Source organism: Petromyzon marinus, chromosome 23 (genome assembly GCF_048934315.1).
Source record: "Petromyzon marinus isolate PM22_M1 ecotype Great Lakes invasive population chromosome 23, UKy_Petmar_22M1.pri1.0, whole genome shotgun sequence".
Lineage (NCBI taxonomy): Eukaryota > Metazoa > Chordata > Hyperoartia > Petromyzontiformes > Petromyzontidae > Petromyzon > Petromyzon marinus.
This window is the reverse complement of record NC_133689.1, coordinates 3,731,084-3,751,688: the sequence shown is the minus strand read 5'-3', so window position 1 is coordinate 3,751,688 and position 20,605 is coordinate 3,731,084. Positions and strand designations below refer to the sequence as shown.

Sequence of the window (20,605 nt, the reverse complement as noted above, 5' to 3'; positions counted from 1 at the left end):
GGGCCGAGGTGCCGGGCCGGTTGTCGCTTTTTTTTCATGTCGTTTTGTTTTGTTATATATAAAATAAAACGGAGCAGTTTATTGCAGACACCTTCAATAAGTGCGGATTGGACACGCTCCCTATTGGGGCTGACAGCGATGACCTCTGTGTAATTTGGTGAGGGGCAGAGGTCACCTAAAATGATTAACCATCATTCCAGGCAGGCGAGCGGGCGGGCGGGTGGGTGGTTGGAAGGGAGAAGAGCGGGGGTGGGTGGGTGGGTGGTGGGGGGTGGCGGCTAGGGTTGGGTGGGGGGGGGAATGGGGGGGCAGGGATGAAATCACGGAGAACCCCAGCTGGAGACGGTCTGCAATTAGATATGCGTGAAGTCAAGTGGAGTTCATTATTCATTGTGCGTGCTGGCCGAGTGTGTGATGGTGCTATATCTACTGCTCAATGTGGGTATCTACTCGTGAGCGGCCACCACCACCGCTGCCTGTGCACTCCTAAGCCATGACCCATGCACACCACCAAAGATAAAGATCCCCCCCTCCCGCCCGTATAGCCTTAGCAGACTGTTAGGGCAAGTGCTGTTAGCGAGCACCTATGATGGCCAGAACGGCACACGAGGGGGTGGGTTGGTTAGCACCACGCCCGGCCGCCTTTGTCTCCCTAGTGGCAATGGTTGTTTACACATCGCACTCGTTACTCGATTGAGGCTGAGTCGACCTAGGGGAGGCCCAGGACAGGTTCAAATAATCGTCACCGGTGTCGGTCGCGAGCGGGAATCGAACTCGGGTCGCGGGGTTTCGATCCGCTCCACCACCGCTCACATCGCCACGCCAATTCCCCTCTACCCCTTCTCCCCGAGCACGGTGCATGCGCTGCGCTCTACGAAGTGCGTGTTCCCAAATCTCATTCGTTTAAAACTCAACTCTCACCGTCGACGGCAGGGGCGGGGGGGTGTTCCCCAGTAAAAATAAAAATCTCGTTCCCCAGTAAAAATAAAAATCTCGCCCTCTATGCAGGAGGTTCGTGGGTTCGATCCCGACCGACCCTGACGCCTGTATTGTTTGGAGCTTTGCGTGTCACGATTATCCGCTGGAAATATATACAAACACGTCCACTCACTGACGTTGTGCCGCCTATTTTTTTCTTTTATATATTTTATTTCTATGTTTTTTTTGTGATCTACCAAAATTCAGGTGACCCGGACGGATTATCTGTCTCTCCGCTGTGCCAAGCTGCTGCGCTCGTATCGTGCACACTTCTCCGCTCCACTTCCCCTAAATCCGGGGGTAATCCCCCGCGGTCTTTAAACGCTTTTCCTATTATCCCATCAACGTTGACGCTGATCCCATCAAGCGATGGGGCCCAACCCAGCCCAGCCCTTTAAAGCCACCCAGGCCCAACTTTTATTTTTCAAGAAACAACCGTAACAAAACAAAACAACAAGATACAATTTTGACTTAAAACTTTCGTGACTGCAGGAATTCACATTCTTTGGTTCTATCGGTAAAGTCACGTAGAAGGGAAAGTTATAATAAAAATAAAGTGAATAAAAATAAAAATATTAAATAAATAAACATTAACGTGTACTGTAGCCTGGTTCGTAATCGGAATGAGTGTACTGGCAGTTTATAGTGTAGACTGTCGCCTGGTTATTAAGTTTGGTGGGCGTACTGGCAGTGTAGACTGTAGGCCTGGTTCTTAACCTCGGTGAGTGAGTACTGGCAGTCTGCAATGTAGACTGCCAGTACTCACCCAGCTCAATAACCATTACTACAGTCTACACTATAAACTGCCAGTACAATCACCAAACGTAATAGCCAGGCTATAGTCTACATTATAGACTGCCAGTACACTCACTACAATTAAGAACCAGGCTACAGTCTACATTCATGGGTTTTTTATTCACTTTATTTTAATTATACATTTTCTATCTACGTGACTTTACCGAAAGAACCAAAGAGTATAAAAACAAAATTAAACATTTAACCGCTCAGCTCCTCTCTGCGCCAGTCGTCAATTTTAGTGTCGTTTTTTTACTATACCACCTCGGCTAAAAATGTTTTTTTTTTCAATTCTCCCAATAATTGAGAACATCAAAATGAAAAAAAAAACACGGGGCTCCAGCAAAAAACACACGACGCAGTGGAAAAATGTGTTTGCAACTGCGGAAGAAATAACAGCTCGAGGCTTCCAAGCAAGCAGATGCGCGGGCGGCGTTCTCGTCCCAGAACTGCTGCTCTTTCACACCGATCATCTTCCTTTTGTTTTTCTTTCCTTCGTTTCTCCCCCACCCCTCCACCCCCCACATCCACCCCGCGCCCCTTACATGCCCCCCCCCTCCCCACCACCACCACCACCCCCAATCAATTTACAATCGCGCGATCGGTGTCACGGGACGAGGAATCCGCGTGGAGCTCTCGCGCAGTAGCGCCCCCACCCACCACCACCACCTGACCTCGTCACGTATCGGAGGAAGCTAAGCAAGGGGTCTTGGGCCTGGTAAGTGATTGGATGATGGGTTTCACTGCCTGGGTGGGAATACCAGATTGGTGTAGGCCATGGGCTGCGAAGTATAAACTAGGGTACACCGTATTCTATTGAAACTACTAGACATTGTTTTATTTTGTTTGACCAGGTAAGGCCCACTGAGCTATGTAGCTCTTTTTCAGAAGCGACCTGGCCACAAATGATAGCTCAACGAAGTGGCTTATCACGTGGACCTTATAGCAGCCAAATTCTCTAAACACATGTTGCAAAATGTGAAGGGAACAACCGAAGAACTCGGGGGTAAATGCACGCAACCATGGGGCGAGAGAACACGCACACTCCAAATAACAGGCGTCAGGGTCGGGATCGAACCCACGACCTCCTGTATACCAGGCGATGTAGTAAATATCTCGCCTCCATGGCGCAGCTTTGAATGTCACCCCCTCACGCCGATTTGCGTGGTTTTCCACCGGACACTGATTTCCTTATCACGCGTCAAACACTGAGTAATAGACCTGGCTAACATATCCCAATGTAGCAGGGCCCTCCTGCATCACAAGTAATGCTGGGCGAGGAGGTTGGTTTGGGGGGAGACGCGGTGAGGCTTTACTGGGTAAATAGAGAACGTTGTAATAATTTCATTTCATTAATTATTATTTTTATTTTCATTATTATTCTTCATCCCCTTTGTGGTGAGCAGCGTCGCTCTCGGCGAAATTCTCGCCACGTTCTGCCCGCCCGCCCGCCCGCCCGCCCGGGTGTCACAGGAGCCGTTTCGTCCGGTTGTGAAACATCAGCCGCGGCGCTTAATTTCAGCGGTTTGTTTCACCCACGGGGCGGGGCGCAGGCTGCGGCGTGGATACCGTGCAGGACACATTTCAAATGCGCGGTTGGGACGGGGGTGTGGCGGGGGGGGGGCGACGTTGTGACGACACAACGCACTCATACGCGACACGGAAACAAATGCCTCGCTGCAGGAACTTCCCAATCGATGTAAATATCCATATCGGATCCGAGCCTCCGGCCCTCCGTGCCCGTCTCGTTGACACCGCGTTCACGGCATGCGTAGGCGCGCTCGTGCGCGCACTCCGTGTGTTGCGCCCTGGGCTGGGGGTGCATGAACTCGTGGTCGTGATTGGGGTGGTACGTCGTGGTGGGGTGGAGAATGGGGGCAAGGGGGGGGGGCAAGGGGGAACGGTACCAAAAACGTCGAGAACGCACCGCGCGTGTTGAATGGAAAGCGAGCGCGCGCGCGCGCGTCTGCCACGCTTGTGCGCCCTTCGAATGGTTTTGGGGGGCGGGGGGGGGGTTTGTGTGAGGAAATGGGCAGAGAGGAAATCGCAGCACAATCATCGCAAGGGGCCACGCGCGAGTCGCAGCGTGGTCCGCAAGGCGGGGATGTTTACCTTCAATCGGGGTTAATCGTCCGAATCTCGTTAGGGAGGTAGTCAGAGGTTAGCGAGGGTCGTCGCCGCAAGTAGTGGGGGTCTTCGAGATGCCACTGGCTGGGCTTGGAGGAGGCCACGTGGAGTCCAAATGCCTCGGCTAAATTTTTTTTAACGAAATCGCCCCCCCCCCCGCCCCTCACAAAAAAATAATCTCAATTAATATAATGTATGTCAGGCCGCAGTCGCCCGTGGACATTGGCTTTGTGGTGTGAAAAAGGTTGTTTCACTATTTTATGAAGGGAGTGTTTTATGAAGGGGGTGTGTTACGAAGGGGGTGTGTTACGAAGGGGGTGTTTTATGAGAGTGATTTTGAAGACACCCGTTGTTCTTTGTGCCGCGTTATCCGTTAAACATTAAACAGCCAAAATTGGTTTTCTTTTCGAGATTTTTTTTTAAACATTAAAAAGTCGAAATTTTTCAAATGATGAAAATGAGTGCATGCGGAGATGGGCTTACTGAAGGGTCCTTTTAATTTTAAAAAGTTTTAAATCTTGGCTTATCGGCAAAAGTTATACAAACATCATGATGGTATGGTTCATCTGGATACAAAAAAAAAACTAACCAGAAATTCGCGTTGGCAATTTTATTTATCAACCAATACAAGCTCAAAAAACATGCGTATTGTGCACGGAGTGTAAAACATTAAGATAAATTGATGTTATTATTATTTAATTTGAATGTCGCTCGTGTGCGAACGGGGCTTTTGAATGTCACTGGCGGCGACGCGCCGCTAATTGTACACGAAACACGGAGTGGGGCAGTGGGCCGAGATCTTTTCGCGCACGAGTGATCAGCACCATCGCGCCGCGACCGATCGCCCCGATGAGATCCGATTATCATCCCCGCGAGTTCGAAGGGGAGCTGTGGAGGGGTGGGGGGTGGGGAATAAATAAATAATATGGGAGCGCTCGGATTCCCTTCGCTCCCTCTCTCCCTTGCCCCTATCTCCTCTCTCACTCGCTCCATCACTCACTTGCTCCATCACTCACTTGCTCGCTCCTCTTGCCCCCCGTTTCTCCCTCTCTCTCTCTCGTTCACTCGCTCGTTCCTTTTGCCCGCTCTCTCGCTCGCTCTCTCGTTCACTCGGTCGTTCCTTTTGCTCGTTCGCTCTCTCACCCCCCCCCCCCTCCTCCGCTCTCTCGGCCCTCTTTCTCGCACGCTCGCTCGCACACCGGCACGCCTGCTCACTTTGTGCTTGGCTCGCCCGCCTCGGGCTGCGTATAAATGAGAGCCGAGGAGAAGGAGGAGCGCAAATGCCCAGGGACTAAACACGGTGGGTCCTCGTGCCGTCCCAGCCGTCCCATTCCCTGCACGTAGCGCACGCTCGCCCGACAGGGCACTCGGCCCTTCGCTAACACGCGTACGTGCCTGCTAGTGACATGATGATGATGATGATCATGTGCTAATTGCATAGTGTCACGGTGTTCATGATGATAATAGTGGTGGTGGTGGTGGTGTTATTGGTGATTGAGCAGTGTAATGTAATGATGATGATGATATTGATATTCATGATTGAGCAGTGTGGTGGTGGATGGTGATAACGGTCGTGGTGATATTGGTGATTGAGCAGTGTTATATGATGATGATGATGATATTGATGATTGAGCAGTGTGGTGGAAGATGACGGTGGTGGTGATGATGATGGTGTGATTGGTGATTTAGCAGTGTAATGATGACGATGTCAATAATTTAGCAGTGTGGTCGTGAATGGTGATGATGGAGGTGATGGTGGTGATGATTTCTATAATTGCTACTGTTATTAAGACGTTGCACTGACAAGGACTTTGGCTCAATGGAATATTGTGTAATCATGTATCATTTATTTTTTTATTCAAGCAAGTGCAATCATTTGAAATGTCTTATTTACCCAAGTTATATTATTTACATTCAAGTACAGCAAATGTATATTGTCATTAGACAAGCAATCGCACAATCTTTGGTGTGACTGGCATAATTCGTAGTTTTCAGCCCTTTGTCAATCCACTGCTGGATGAACAACTCTCAACTCTGTGTACGTCATGGTGGGTGGGGGGGGGGCTTGACCATACTTCACCATGCTGTCACTCCGCGCTGGCAAAGAGTATCGTTAGCCATGGCTGGGAGTCGAACTCATGTTGGCACATTCAGATTATATGGCTGATATCAATTCCCACGTGATGCTAAGCCGCTTCGCTCCCATTTGTCGGCAGGCCGCTTCTGAAAAATAAGCTAATGGCTCAGTGGGCCTTACCTGGTAAAATAAAATAATTTAGTTGTATTCGTGTGTGCGGTTTTTTTTTACTGTTTGTTGTTATAAAGTTCTGAACGTCTGTGAAAAAAGAGCCTTGTAGCTCATCGGATTCCTAGCCAGTCTCCAGACTGGCCTAGCCAGAGACTGGCTAGGCCACTACAGGACCTTAATGTGCTTCTTCTTGAGCCACTCCTTTGTTGCCTTGGCCGTGTGTTTTGGGTCATTGTCATGCTGGAATACCCATCCACGACCCATTTTCAATGCCCTGGCTGAGGGAAGGAGGTTCTCACCCAAGATTTGACGGTACATGGCCCCGTCCATCGTCCCTTTGATGCGGTGAAGTTGTCCTGTCCCCTTAGCAGAAAAACACACCCAGAGCATAATGTTTCCACCTCCATGTTTGACGGTGGGGATGGTGTTCTTGGGGTCATAGGCAGCATTCCTCCTCCTCCAAACACGGCGAGTTGAGTTGATGCCAAAGAGCTCCATTTTGTTCTCATCTGACCACAACACTTTCACCCAGTTGTCCTCTGAATCATTCAGATGTTCATTGGCAAACTTCAGACGGGCATGTATATGTGCTTTCTTGAGCAGGGGGACCTTGCGGGCGCTGCAGGATTTCAGTCCTTCACGGCGTAGTGTGTTACCAATTGTTTTCTTGGTGACTATGGTCCCAGCTGCCTTGAGATCATTGACAAGATCCTCCCGTGTAGTTCTGGGCTGATTCCTCACCGTTTTCATGATCATTGCAACTCCACGAAGTGAGATCTTGCATGGAGCCCCAGGCCGATTGAGATTGACAGTTCTTTTGTGTTTCTTCCATTTGCGAATAATCGCACCAACTGTTGTCACCTTCTCACCAAGCTGCTTGGCAATGGTCTTGTGTAGGTCTACAATCTTGTCCCTGACATCCTTGGAGAGCTCTTTGGTCTTGGCCATGGTGGAGCGTTTGGAATCTGATTGATTGCTTCTCTGGACAGGTGTCTTTTATACCGGTAACAAGCTGAGATTAGGAGTACTCCCTTTAAGAGTGTGCTCCTAATCTCAGCTCGTTACCTGTATAAAAGACACCTGGGAGCCAGAAATCTTTCTGATTGAGAGGGGGTCAATACTTATTTCCCTCATTAAATGCAAATCAATTTATAACATTTTTGACATGCGTTTTTCTGGATTTTCTTGTTGCTATTCTGTCTCTCACTTTTCAAATAAACCTACCATTAAAATTATAGACTGAGCATTTTTTTGTCAGTGGGCAAACGTACAAAATCAGCAGGAGATCAAATACTTTTTTCCCTCACTGTACGCTCAAATTCCAAATGAACAAAATAAGACAATTCATATCACAATCCAGGGAATGTCTCTCTCATCTCGCGGCATCTATGTCTGTTCACTGCATCTCTTCTCTTCATCTCTCGACTTGTCCGTCTATGCATGTGTCTCGTCTCACGTCATCTCGATCTCATGTCTATACACTGTATCCCTCTTCTGTCACCTCGAGAGGACTTTGTATACATTTAAAGAGGGGAGGTCCAAAATTAAGAGAAGAATCGTTAATTAGCCTGGAGGAATCCGACGAGCTATGAAGCTCTTTTTCACAGATGTCTACTAGTAGTTTGTATGGTCCTGTATGTATGTTGAACTTCTTTCGCACCGTACATAGCCAACCCTGCTCACCGGAGTTGCTGGGGAAGGACAACAAACTAAACACAAAAAACAGTTCGACGAAATGGGTCTGTCAATCTAGATGATTTAAAAGTGCATCGCAGCTCCAGTGGCCTCCTAACATGGGAAGGAAGAGCGTTCCAGACGGCCGCAGAAGCGCATTTGAAAGCGCGTGTTTGCGGTAACCGCCGTCTTAGTTCGACGGTTGGCCAAGAGCTGCCGATGCGAGGATGACGGAGCTCGCGTGATGGTTTAGGTTCCTTGACGAGATCGCCAAGGTTATCGGTGGTACATTTCTGTGGCGAGCACTTTGTGTGCGTGACGAGCGCGAGCTCGCACCGTATCGTCGCAGACCTGCCCGTGCTGGACATCTGTGGTGAAAAAAGAGCTTCAAGCGCTCATCGGATTCCTCCAGCAGTCCGAATCAAGATTTTTCTAAATTTCGTTCGGCAAACGGATGCAGCTCAGCGCCATCGATCCTTCCATAGTGCGTTATCACCCCCACCGCACCTCCCGGTTGGCTAGGTATGGTGCGAAAGAAGTTCAACATACGTACAGTAGTTTACCACGTAAGCTTTCGCGATCAATATTATTCGTAATTATTTTTTTTTGGGGGGGGGGGGGAGAGTTGGGGTTAGATCACGTAGATATAAATGCATCGTCAATCCCGCCATCACCCGACGCAGCCAATTAGTAAAGGTTTTTACCACGTAAACAAAACAGAACGTGCCAATTAGCTGGCTAGTTCGGCACCAACCGGTTGTGCTTTTGGAGTAGTAAACCCCACGAAACATTTACGTGCATCGGGGCGAGGTGGCACCTGCCGCGCGCACGTGCAGAGCGGCCCTGCTGCTTGGGGGATCTGCGACATTGGCCGCGGCAGCGGAGCCTCAGCCTCATCTTGAAGGGCGCCTTTGTTTCTACCCCCCCCCCCAACCTTGTTTAAATCATTAACGCTCGCGGGGTCGCGGGGCAGGGGCAGGCAGGGAGGGTGACGGGGTGGGGGGCGTTGGGGGGGGGGGGTCCTTCACGCAGAGTGGCTTGGTGATGACTTCCGTGAACCCGGGGAGAAGTTGGCACGATCGGTGATGGACCGGCGGTGAGGCGGTAACGATGATAAGAGGAAGGTGGAGGGATGGGGGTGAGGAGGAGGAGAAGGGAGGATGAGGTGGGGAGTGAGGAGGTTAGGGAGCCACTCCAACTCTCTACCCCAGCGCACGGAGGCGCTGGCTATTCCGTGCAACGTCTTGAAGCAAAGAGGAAGGGGAGGGGGGAGTGGTTGAGGGGTGCTCATTTCAGGATGAGTGGCTCTAGGGTAGCGACTTTATCAGGTGCTCGTTTTAGGCTTGATGTGACCGGTGGAAGGACATCGTTGTACGCTAATTTCAGGCTGAGTTAACCTAGGAGAAGACCTCAAACTCAGGGAGGGATCTCATTGTACGCGCACGTAAGGGCTGAGTTAAGACATGGGTGAGAATCTCATTTGTCTATTTATTTTACGGTGAGATGTTAACTATCTCGCCTGGTATACAGCAGTTCGTGGATTCGATCCCGACCCTTGACGCCTGTTGTATATTTGGAGTGTGCATGTTTAACCCACGGTCGCGTGGATTTTTCCCCGGGTCCTCGGTTTTTCCCTCTACATTTAGACTCACTCGTTTAGAGCGTCTGGCTGCTGCTATAAAAGTTCCACGTGGATGATAAGCCACGTCGATTTTGGCGATTATTTGTGGCCAGGTCGCTTCTGAAAAAGAGCTACCTAGCTCAGTTGGGGCCTTACCTGGTCAAATAAAGATACAACCAAATATATATACGTTTAAAAAAATAGTTTAACACCAAATTTAAGAAATGTGATGTCGACTCATCCGAGTGGAACTCTTGTGTGCGTTATCACCAGCGGCCACGGATGTCCAGCTCGGGCTCTTTCCATGCGGTCCACGCGGACGCGACGTCGAAGCAGAGACGGCTACTCTGGACGGGCCGAGTCGAGATTTCAGCTCGCAAGATCCCCAACCCATCGAGCTGAGCGGCTCCGCCATCCGTGAGAAGGAGGCCACGGCTGAAAAACCGTCGGCAGTTGCGGCGATTTGCAGGACACTGCATGTACACAGCCGATTAGCACATTTGGCTACGTACGGCACATGCATCGACTCACCGATAGATCCATAGAGCTACGTAGAGATCGATATTGTTACACAGAGATGTATAGAGTTAGAGAGAGACATACAGTGAGGGAAAAAAAGTATTTGATCCCCTGCTGATTTTGTACGTTTGCCCACTGACAAAGAAATGATCAGTCTATAATTTTAATTGTAGGTTTATTTGAACAGTGAGAGACAGAATAACAACAGGAAAATCCAGAAAAACGCATGTCAAAAATTTTATAAATTGATTTCCATTTTAATGAGGGAAATAAGTATTTGACCCCTCTGCAAAAACATGACTTAGTACTTGGTGGCAAAACCCTTGTTGGCAATCACAGAGGTCAGACGTTTCTTGTAGTTGGCCACCAGGTTTGCACACATCTCAGGAGGGATTTTGCCCCACTCCTCTTTGCAGATCTTCTCCAAGTCATTAAGGTTTCGAGGCTGACGTTTGGCAACTCGAACCTTCAGCTCCCTCCACAGATTTTCTATGGGATTAAGGTCAGGAGACTAGCTAGGCCACTCCAGGACCTTAATGTGCTTCTTCTTGAGCCGCTCCTTTGTTGCCTTGGCCGTGTGTTTTGGGTCATTGTCATGCTGGAATACCCATCCACAACCCATTTTCAATGCCCTGGCTGAAGGAAGGAGGTTCTCACCCAAGATTTGACGGTGCATGGCCCCGTCCATCGTCCCTTTGATGCAGTGAAGTTGTCCTGTCCCCTTAGCAGAAAAAACACCCCCAAAGCATAATGTTTCCACCTCCATGTTTGACGATGGGGATGGTGTTCTTTGGGTCATAGGCAGCATTCCTTCTCCTCCAAACACGGCGAGTTGAGTTGATGCCAAAGAGCTCAATTTTGGTCTCACCTGACCAGAACACTTTCACCCAGTTGTCCTCTGAATCATTCAGATATTCATTGGCAAACTTCAGACGGGCATGTATATGTGCTTTCTTGAGCAGAGGGACCTTGCGGGCGCTGCAGGATTTCAGTCCTTCACGACATAGTGTGTTACCAATTGTTTTCTTGGTGACTATGGTCCCAGCTGCCTTGAGATCATTGACAAGATCCTCCCGTGTAGTTCTGGGCTGATTCCTCACCATTATCATGATCATTGCAACTCCACGAGGTGAGATCTTGCATGGAGCCCCAGGCCGAGGGAGATTGACAGTTCTTTTGTGTTTCTTTCATTGGCGAATAATCGCACCAACTGTTGTCACCTTCTCACCAAGCTGCTTGGCAATGGTCTTGTAGCCCATTCCAGCCTTGTGTAGGTCTACAGTCTTGTCCCTGACATCCTTGGAGAGCTCTTTGGTCTTTGCCATGGTGGAGAGTTTGGAATCTGATTGATTGATTGCTTCTGTGGACAAGTGTCTTTTATACAGGTGACAAGCTGAGATTAGGAGCACTCCCTTTAAGAGTGTGCTCCTAATCGCAGCTTGTTACCTGTATAAAAGACACCTGGGAGCCAGAAATCTTTCTGATTGAGAGGGGGTCAAATGCTTATTTCCCTCATTAGAATGCAAATCAATTTATAACATTTTTGACATGCGTTTTTCTGGATTTTGTTGCTGTTATTCTGTCTCTCACTGTTCAAATAAACCTACTATATAAATTATAGACTGATCATTTCTTTGTCAGTGGGCAAACGTACAAAATCAGCAGGAGATCAAATGCTTTTTCCCTCACTGTAGAGTTGCATGGAGATGCGTAGTTACATAGAGATCCGTAGATCTGCATATAAATGCATAGAGTTACATAGAGATCCATCGAGTTACACTGAGTTCCGCTGACTTACGTAGATACCAATAGAGTTACATAATGATCCATAGAGTTACACAGCGAATCATAGAGTTATGTAGATATCCATAGAGGTACATAGAGAGCCATAGAGTTACATAGAGATCCATAGAGTTCCATATATACACATATAGTTACGTAAAGATCCATAGAGTTAGACGGAGATCCGTAGAATTATGAAGCCGACGGATAACGAGAAATGACGGATGACTCTGCGGGCGACTGCAAGTGTGTGGTGGTGGTGGGGGGGGTTACGGACAAGCGGTTCGCGGTGTTCACAGTCAAGTGACGACGTATTTGCGAACCGACGTAATGGTCGGAGACGCGAATCTGGCTCTTGCTTTACGGTATGAAGGTTCGTTACGTGTGGGGAGGGGAGGGAGGCACAACCTCGCGACTTGCGCGATGTCGCCCCCTTCCCGAACTAACAGCCACCCACGCGCACCTGGAGCGATGGAAAACCACGGCAGGAGCTGTGGGACGCAACCGGGCGGCCTGTGTGTGTGACTATTGGTGCCCAATTTGTAACGGAAACGTGAATATTATAACGAAACTATATATGTTTGGTTATTTTAACACGTTAGTAGGCTTGCGCGACCAATGTTGCCCATGATAAAGGGGTGTGTGTGTGTGTGGGTTATATCGCGTAAATATGTGTCGTTAAACCCACCACTACCCGACACAGCCGATTAGTAAGGTTCGTGACGTCAACAGAACGTGACAATTCGTTACGAGTTGAGCATACCGGCTGTGTGTCGGAGTTAGTAAACCCTGCAGCATTTACAATTCGCGTACCGTGACCATTCGCCGGTGATTGAACAACAACAGCAGCAGCAGCAACCAGCACCATCAGGCGATCTGCCGGAGATGTGGAAGTTTGGTTGTGTGGATGGACAATCCCCTTCATTGTGGGCGCAGAGCGGGGGGGGAGCGGGGGGGGGACGGCTCCCCCACTCCCTGCCACCCCCACTCCCTGCCTCCCCCACTCCCTGTCTCCTTCTCTCCCTGCCTCCCCCACTCCCTGCCACCCCCTCTCCCTGCCTCCCCCACTCCCTGCCACCCCCACTCCCTGCCTCCCCCACTCCCTGCCTCCCCCACTCCCTGCCACCCCCTCTCCCTGCCTCCCCCACTCCCTGCCTCCCCCACTCCCTGCCTCCCCCTCTCCCTGCCTCCCCCACTCCCTGCCTCCCCCACTCCCTGCCACCCCCTCTCCCTGCCTCCCCCACTCCCTGCCTCCCCCACTCCCTGCCTCCCCCTCTCCCTGCCTCCCCCACTCCCTGCCTCCCCCACTCCCTGCCTCCCCCACTCCCTGCCACCCCCACTCCCTGCCTCCCTCACTCCCTGCCTCCCCCCCTCCCTGCCTCCCCCACTCCCTGCTTCCCCCACTCCCTGCCACCCCCACTCCCTGCCTCCCTCACTCCCTGCCTCCCCCTCTCCCTGCCTCCCCCACTCCCTGCCTCCCCCACTCCCTGCCTCCCTCACTCCCTGCCTCCCCCACTCCCTGTCTCCCCCACTCCCTGCCTCCCTCACTCCCTGCCTCCCCCACTCCCTGCCTCCCCCACTCCCTGCCTCCCTCACTCCCTGCCTCCCCCACTCCCTGCCTCCCCCTCTCCCTGCCTCCCCCACTCCCTGCCTCCCCCTCTCCCTGCCTCCCCCACTCCCTGCCTCCCTCACTCCCTGCCTCCCCCTCTCCCTGCCTCCCCCACTCCCTGCCTCCCCCTCTCCCTGCCTCCCCCACTCCCTGCCTCCCCCACTCCCTGCTTCCCCCACTCCCTGCCACCCCCACTCCCTGCCTCCCCCACTCCCTGCCTCCCCCACTCCCTGCCTCCCCCACTCCCTGCCTCCCCCACTCCCTGCCTCCCCCACTCCCTGCCTCCCCCACTCCCTGCCTCCCCCACTCCCTGCCTCCCCCACTCCCTGCCTCCCCCTCTCCCTGCCTCCCCCCCGCGGGGTACGGTCCTAAAGGAGAGCGGTGTTGGAGTCACGCCACTCGATGTGGGGGGCGGGGGGGGGCGGCGGCCGGCGGGGCTGGGGGGGAGGCGCGCGCGTGGGGATGGCAGCGGACAAAAGCGAAGGGGCGCGGGCGAGGAGAGGGGGGGGGTTGGAGGGTGAGGGGGTGGGGTTGGAGGGGGGGAGAAGAAGAGGGGGGGGTGGAGGGTGAGGGGGTGGGGTTGGAGGGGGGGAGAACAAGAGGGGGGGGGTGGAGGGATGTGAAAATGAGGTCACGCGGGACGAGATGCCAGCAGCATTTTCCCTGTCGCCCAGAATTAACCGCTGGCTGAGCGCGCTTAATTAAAACACCTTCTGACTCCGACATCTGCGGCTTTGTGGGGGCCGTACGAGAGCCAGAATACGGCCACTTTCCACGGGTACCTCGGCAGAGAACGGGCCCCACGCTAAAACTGTATTTTGAAAAAAAAACTGTTGAAAACCGGTAACAAAATAAATAGGTTAAGTTTAATTTGTTTATTTCATTGTTCATTGGCAGGAGGGTCCTGCATCGGGAAGTTTGGCCCAATAGTTCCATTTACGAGCGTTTGGCATTACGGTTACAACCGGACAAAACCCCACCACGCATACAAGGGGATAACACCCAATTGTCTACACAGGTAGATTCAAGAATCCTTTTGCTGTACTCACGTCTCGTCGCCGCCTCGCTGCCCGACGGAGTTGTTAATCTTACGGGGTAAGGGCCCACTGAGCTGTATTTATCTATTTTTCAGAAGCGACCTGGCTACCACAAACGAAGTGGCTTACATCGCGTGGAAATGTACAGCAGACAAATACTCTAAACCACCGTGTTTCTGAATGTGGAGGGGTTAATCCACGCGACAACGGGGAGAACATGCGAACTCAAGGCCGGGATCGAACCCGCGACCTCCTGTATACCTGGTAAGGTAGTTGACATCTCGCCACCGCTAGCCATTTACGTTTTAAAATGTACTACAGTACACACAGAGTGGTCCAGGTGTCTTATGACCCCCAATTAATTTACCACCGAACATTTGTTTCTAATTTTCATGTTAATTTATGTTTTAAATAAACCTTACTTTTTTCATTAAGTTTTAGCAAAGTAAATGCGGGTCACAAGACATCTGGACCAACTTGTACATTGCACCGCGTGAATAGTATGTGGAGTGTGTGTGTGCAGCGCTACGTTGGTGGAACGCATTAAAAGAAGTGTTGTTGTTTGTGAAATTGCTTTGGCAGTGGTGCATAAGCGCGATTAATTAAAATGTAAACAGTCGACGCATCCGTCAATAGCGCTGCGGCCCTATAAAGGAACACACACGCACATATATAGTAAGCGACGTTCCAGGCAATGACCCGATCACTCTCCAAGCACGTCACTTTGTATCAACAAAGTGACGTGCTTGGGAATGGGGTAAGGAAACAAAAACGTCACTTCCGGAAACTCCGCAAATTTTCTATTTTAGTTTTTTAGGACATCGTTCCGCCGTCATCCCGTTGCCAGTGAGCGTCGTGAGAAGTTTCAATGCGCACGTGCCACAAGACGCTAATGGGGTCGGTGGTTCTTCGGGTGAGATCTTTGGATGGAGAATGATTCTGGCACCATTAGTTTGTTGCATCAGATTTCACCAAAGTGCGGTTCTAAACAGATGGTCTCACTTCCACGTGAAACAATCATTCCACGTGATCCGAGTAATGGAAAAAAAAAGCTTGATGGCCCGCGAGGAGAGGATGTGGAAGACGCACGAAGTTGCGATATACAAAAAAAAATACGAGAGCATGCGAAAGTCTACAAAAACGATTAGGAGAAGAGTGGAAATAAATCAGAAAACACAACACAGAAATGATTGAAGACGGGCATGAAAGCAGTAAAAATGAGGTTGATGACTGGGCCATTCACAAATGGTCGCCCCTAGGGAGAAAAATGGGACGCCAACACATCACTGAGACCGCAATATTTCGATGCAGGGTGGCCCAAAAAAAGTCAGGACACGTAGGCTTATTCTTATTATTTTAGCACGAGCATTCGAACGTTTTCGTTGTTTATACTGCAAGTTCATATTTCACTTATTGCTATCATTGTTGATGTCTACTTTTCTTCTTCCCTTTCAGATGACGCTTTAAGAATGGAAAGAAAATGCAGTGAATTGAGACAAGACATAACGTGTTGAATGTTCAAAGATGACACCTTTAATGTTTGGAAGAAAAATCCTAAATTAATTTCAAAAGAGAGTTCACGCATCATGCATTAATCTTAATGGAAGTCCATTTGGACATTTGTTTAAATTAATTCAATAATCAGGTGTTATTTGTTAAAATATATAATAACCCAAAATGTCCTGACTTTTGGGCCACCCTGTGCATCTATATATTTACGTGTAAAACGACAGATAGTTGTGTAGTAATTAGTTACGTGATGACACATACCTAGTACACACACTCGGGTTACACGGAGTAGTACGAGTAACGCGTGGTGGTAATTAATGGCACAGTATGCAAATGACATGGCCAAAATGAAGACACCTATCGCCATCACCGTAAACGAAACTTTGTTTGACTTACCAGGTAAAGCCCACTGGGTTATTGGCTCTTTCTCAGAGACGACTTGGCAACGCGTGATGATGATGATGATGACAGCTCATCGCAGTGGCTGATATCATCATCATCATCACACGTGGGAATTTATAGCAGCAGCCAAATAATCTAAGCGCGTATTGATTCTAAATGTGGAGGAACACGTTTGGCTACGTACAGTGCGAAAGAAGTTCAACATGCATACATACAACAGGCATCGTCAGGGTCCGGGATCCAACTCACGAAATTCCTGCGTGCCAGGCGAGGGAGATAACGTCTCTTAACCACAGCGCCCATCATCCATCACCACAGCCACCACCATCATCACCGTTCACAGGCTGCCGTATGTAGGCCTCAATGTGCGTGCTGTAAATGACCCCATCCTTCTCTCGATGAAGCAGACTCTGTTCATATATACTCGACGTGTACACACGCGCGAGCATACTGACACAAGACGGAGGAAAGTGGAAACAAATGACGAAATGAGCAGTGGGTAGCTACGGGGCTCTGTTCCATGGATCGTCATGTTGATGATGATGATGATGTGCATGCGACCCGCACCGCAAGACGCTGTACAAAACAGGGGGAATTATTTTTTTTATAGAAAGCAAGAGGCGGTCATTAAAGATCTTGACCCTCCGATTAGCACAGTTGGCTACGTACGGCGCGAAAGAAGTTCGACGTACGAACAGGGGGCGGGGAAGTCGACAGTACGGATGGCAGGGGGGTGGGATGAAAAGAGAGTTCCAGGCAGTGGGGTCAGCACAGGAAAGTGAGCGACCTCCCACTGTGAATCTGGGTCGCCGGCCAATCTCGCGAGAAACACCGAGAGAAAGATGTACTGTACCCACAACACCTGACAGACTACTATGTGTGTACCTATGGTTCGTACCTATGGTTCGTACCTATGGTTCGTACCTATGGTGTGTACCTATGGTTCGTACCTATGGTGCGTAACTATGGTGCGTACCTATGGTGCGTACCTATGGTTCGTAACTATGGTGCGTACCTATGGTTCGTACCTATGGTGCGTAACTATGGTGTGTAACTATATTCAACGGACTGGCCTATGGGGTTGTGCGGTACAGCCAGCGGACTCGCCAATGGAGCCCATTTCTTTCGGGGTCGATAAAATTAGTACCACTTTGCGGGGAGGGTGGCGGGGGGGGGGTCAACAGTGGTTGTTTCACAGTGAGAATTGCTTCCCGCAATCGGGATCAGACCTTTCCACCGCTGGCACAGGATCGCAAACGAGAGATGAACATCGCCTCCGAGTGTACTATTATTATTACTTTTTTGAGCAGTAAATAAACCGTGGACTTATGTCGTCACGGAGACAGATGGGAAAGATGCAAGCAGACCTGATGCCCCGACTTGCTGTAGTTTGTACCGTATGTTAAACGTTTTCTGTCGTGCCGCACGTATCCAACCGTGACTAATCGGAGGTGCGCGGGAAGGCCCAAAAAACTAAACACGAAAAGCAGTTTCTAAAGAAATTAGTTTTCAGTCTAGATTTAAAAGTGCCACAGCTCCCAGTGGCTTCCTAATATCGGAAGGAAGAGGCGTTCCAGACGGCCGCAGAAGCGCATCTGAAAGCCCCGCGCGCGATGCGGTGACCACCGTCTTTGTTCGATGGCCCAGCCAAAACCCGCTGCTGCGATGATGAACCATCGAGTTCTCGCGATGGTTCGTACTCCTTGACGAGGTCAGCGAGGTATTGTGGTCCATTTGTGCCAATCACTTTGTGTGCGGTGAGTGCGACCTCACGGTGTATTCGTGCGGCAACCGGATGCCAATACAGCTCGGCGAGACACCGGAAGGACACGGTGGGATCTTGCAGTACCCCGTAACGGCACGTGCCAGAGAGCGTTGTACACGCTGCAGCTGGGAATATGTGTGTGTTTTTTTCTTTTGCCAGACGTCCCGCCGAGGAGTGAGTTGCAATAGCGGCATCGACGACCTGACAGATCGAAGCGGGCGTTTCCAAAATAACGACCGAGATGGGAGAGAGAAATCTACGCGGACAACAACAACAAAAACCTCAACTCAGACATCAAAGGGCTTGGGGTGAATGAAAAACTCGGCTGCTGGAATGCAACATTCCTGACCTGCGTGTCCCTTACAAACACCCACGGGCAGTGAGAGGGCATCGCAAGCTGTCTGGGCGTGAGCTGATCTCGCGCAATTCTGATGTGAGTAGGGCGGGTGGCTAAGGTCGGGGACGGTCGGGTAACAAGGTAGGCAGGTTGGTAGGTGCGTTTGTGGCAGAGGGGTCACGGAGGGAACGAGATGTCGGGGCGTGGTGGGCGGCGCGGGATTTTTTGGGGTTGAAGGAGGCTCCAGCGAACACCGTAGATGCCCTGTCCCCTAAGCCACCCACGCCAGAGCACGTGTCCACAGCGCTCGCGTCTAAACGGCGGCACACTTTGTGCGGCCGAGCGGAGAGTCGGGGTGCCCTTCGCCGGCGTCACCTGGCAGACTTTAGGGCTCGGCACTCCGGCCCCGATCTGGTCCCCCCGGGTAATTGAGGGCGCCCCATCCGAGGTCACGAGAGAGGTGTTGGTTTAACACGTAGTGCTAGTAGTAGTAGGCTTTCGCGACCAATGTTATCCATAACAAAGTTTTTTTTTGGGTTAGATCGTGTAAATATAAACGTTGTGGGTTTGCTCTCCGACACACCGGTATCCTGAAGTGGTAACTAATTGGCGTGTTTTTGTTTACGTGACATACCTTACTGATTGGCTGTGGCGGGTGGTGGCGGGTTTAACGACGCATTTGTATTTACGCGATCTAACCCCCAAAACTGTACCTTTATTAAAGATTGGTGTTTGTGAGCGCCTTGCTATGCTCGCGTCTTCGACAGGTGCACAGTACGGCACAATGTGTGGGCTTAACGTTTTGAGAACGAGACGATTAAGGGTTGGCTCAGACTTGGCTCAAATGTGTCCGTATCACTTGGGGGGCGGGGGGGCAGCTTGAATGTAGTGCTTGTATTCATGAGAAGGTGACAACACAGCGAATGCCAGAGGTCTCTCTTCGAAAAGACGTCGAAAAAACAGAAAAAACGAGCAAACAGGTTGCCACGAAACGCATTCAAATGTAGAGTTAAACATCGAAAGTCAAAAATGATTTCCTACTGAAATGGCCATTGATGCATTGGCGCTAATCTCTTCATTACAGCCCTGAGCCAGTGGTGGAAATTCCACATTCCTATGGCGGGAAGTGAGCATCCCTCCATAGGACAACCGCTGTTGACTTCCCCATGAAGTGATATTCATTTCATTGAGCCAGGAGGCGTTATGAGCTGAGTCAATCCCAAACCATCATTTGACCTCGCAACCTCGTGGCTGCGAGAGGCTGACCTCACAACCACTGAGCCGACCCGCTGGTTTATAAAAGCAGGCAGGGATTCTGATGCACCCCAAATATATATTTTTAAATAATAATACAACAACAGCAACAACACCATCATTGTAGTTTTTTTTATAGCCGGGAGAGTGCCCAGTGAATTCGATTCCCGCTCGCGGTCAACACCAAGTGACAATTATCTGAACCAATCCTGAGCCTCCCCTAGGCCGACTCAGTGGGGAGACAAAGGTGGCCGGGCATGGTGTTGGCCACAGCTGTGCCGATCTTCATAGATGCTCGCTAACAGCACTTGCCCCAACAGTCTGTTAAAGAATATAAAGGAGATCTTTGTCTTTTGATGAACATTCTCGTGATGTTTTAGAACGGCAAGAAGACTGAGTTTTGGCACAAATAAAGTTTATGGCGACGACAAACCCACAAGGAAAAAGTTTCATGTTGGGTCATACCCCTTTCCCAAAAAACTGGGTTGGGGAAACATTTTTAACGTTTAATTTGTGAACCTACGTCTATGAATGTTTGTACATCAAAACATGCCAAGGCATTTTAAAACGCACAACGTTATATTTATTTACTTACATAAATGGGTGCACCCCTCCCCCCGCCCCCGCCCCCCCCCCCAAAAAACATTTTTGAGTCCTAAACGTTTGAACATGTTTGCTTTTGGGCGAAGTTTTATGAGGAATGTTGCATTTGGAGAGTTTACAACTTTAAACTATAGGGTGCCGAATTTTCAAAAAAATGACGGCGACGATTTGAAGAAATGTAGCCGCTGCCCTTGCACGTTGTTGTGAGTGCGCTATTAAAGCCGACAGAAGGCAGGTTGACGCTCATCGTGCCACAACTGCTTGCCGTTGTGTTTCGTTTGCTTGTCCTTCCCACCCCCCCGCACCTCCGATTAGCACGATGTAGGGTGCGAAAGAAGTTCAGCA

General features: G+C 50.2%; 1 long non-coding RNA gene across 2 annotated transcripts in view; it reads left to right on the top strand.

Annotated features, from left to right (window-relative positions):
• The window catches only part of LOC142925667 (uncharacterized), a 38,532-nt gene extending 18,443 nt beyond the window's left edge, over positions 1–20,089 (top strand). Inside the window, exons 1-4 of one of the 2 annotated variants that reach the window (XR_012942625.1) lie at positions 4,343–5,200; positions 9,717–9,860; positions 14,486–14,654; positions 15,846–20,089. This is a non-coding gene — a long non-coding RNA (uncharacterized LOC142925667). Of the gene's footprint in view, positions 1–4,342; positions 5,201–9,716; positions 9,861–14,485; positions 14,655–15,845 lie in introns of those variants that run through there. The other variant, XR_012942624.1, reaches the window with a different exon arrangement.
• The last annotated feature ends 516 nt before the right edge of the window (positions 20,090–20,605 follow it).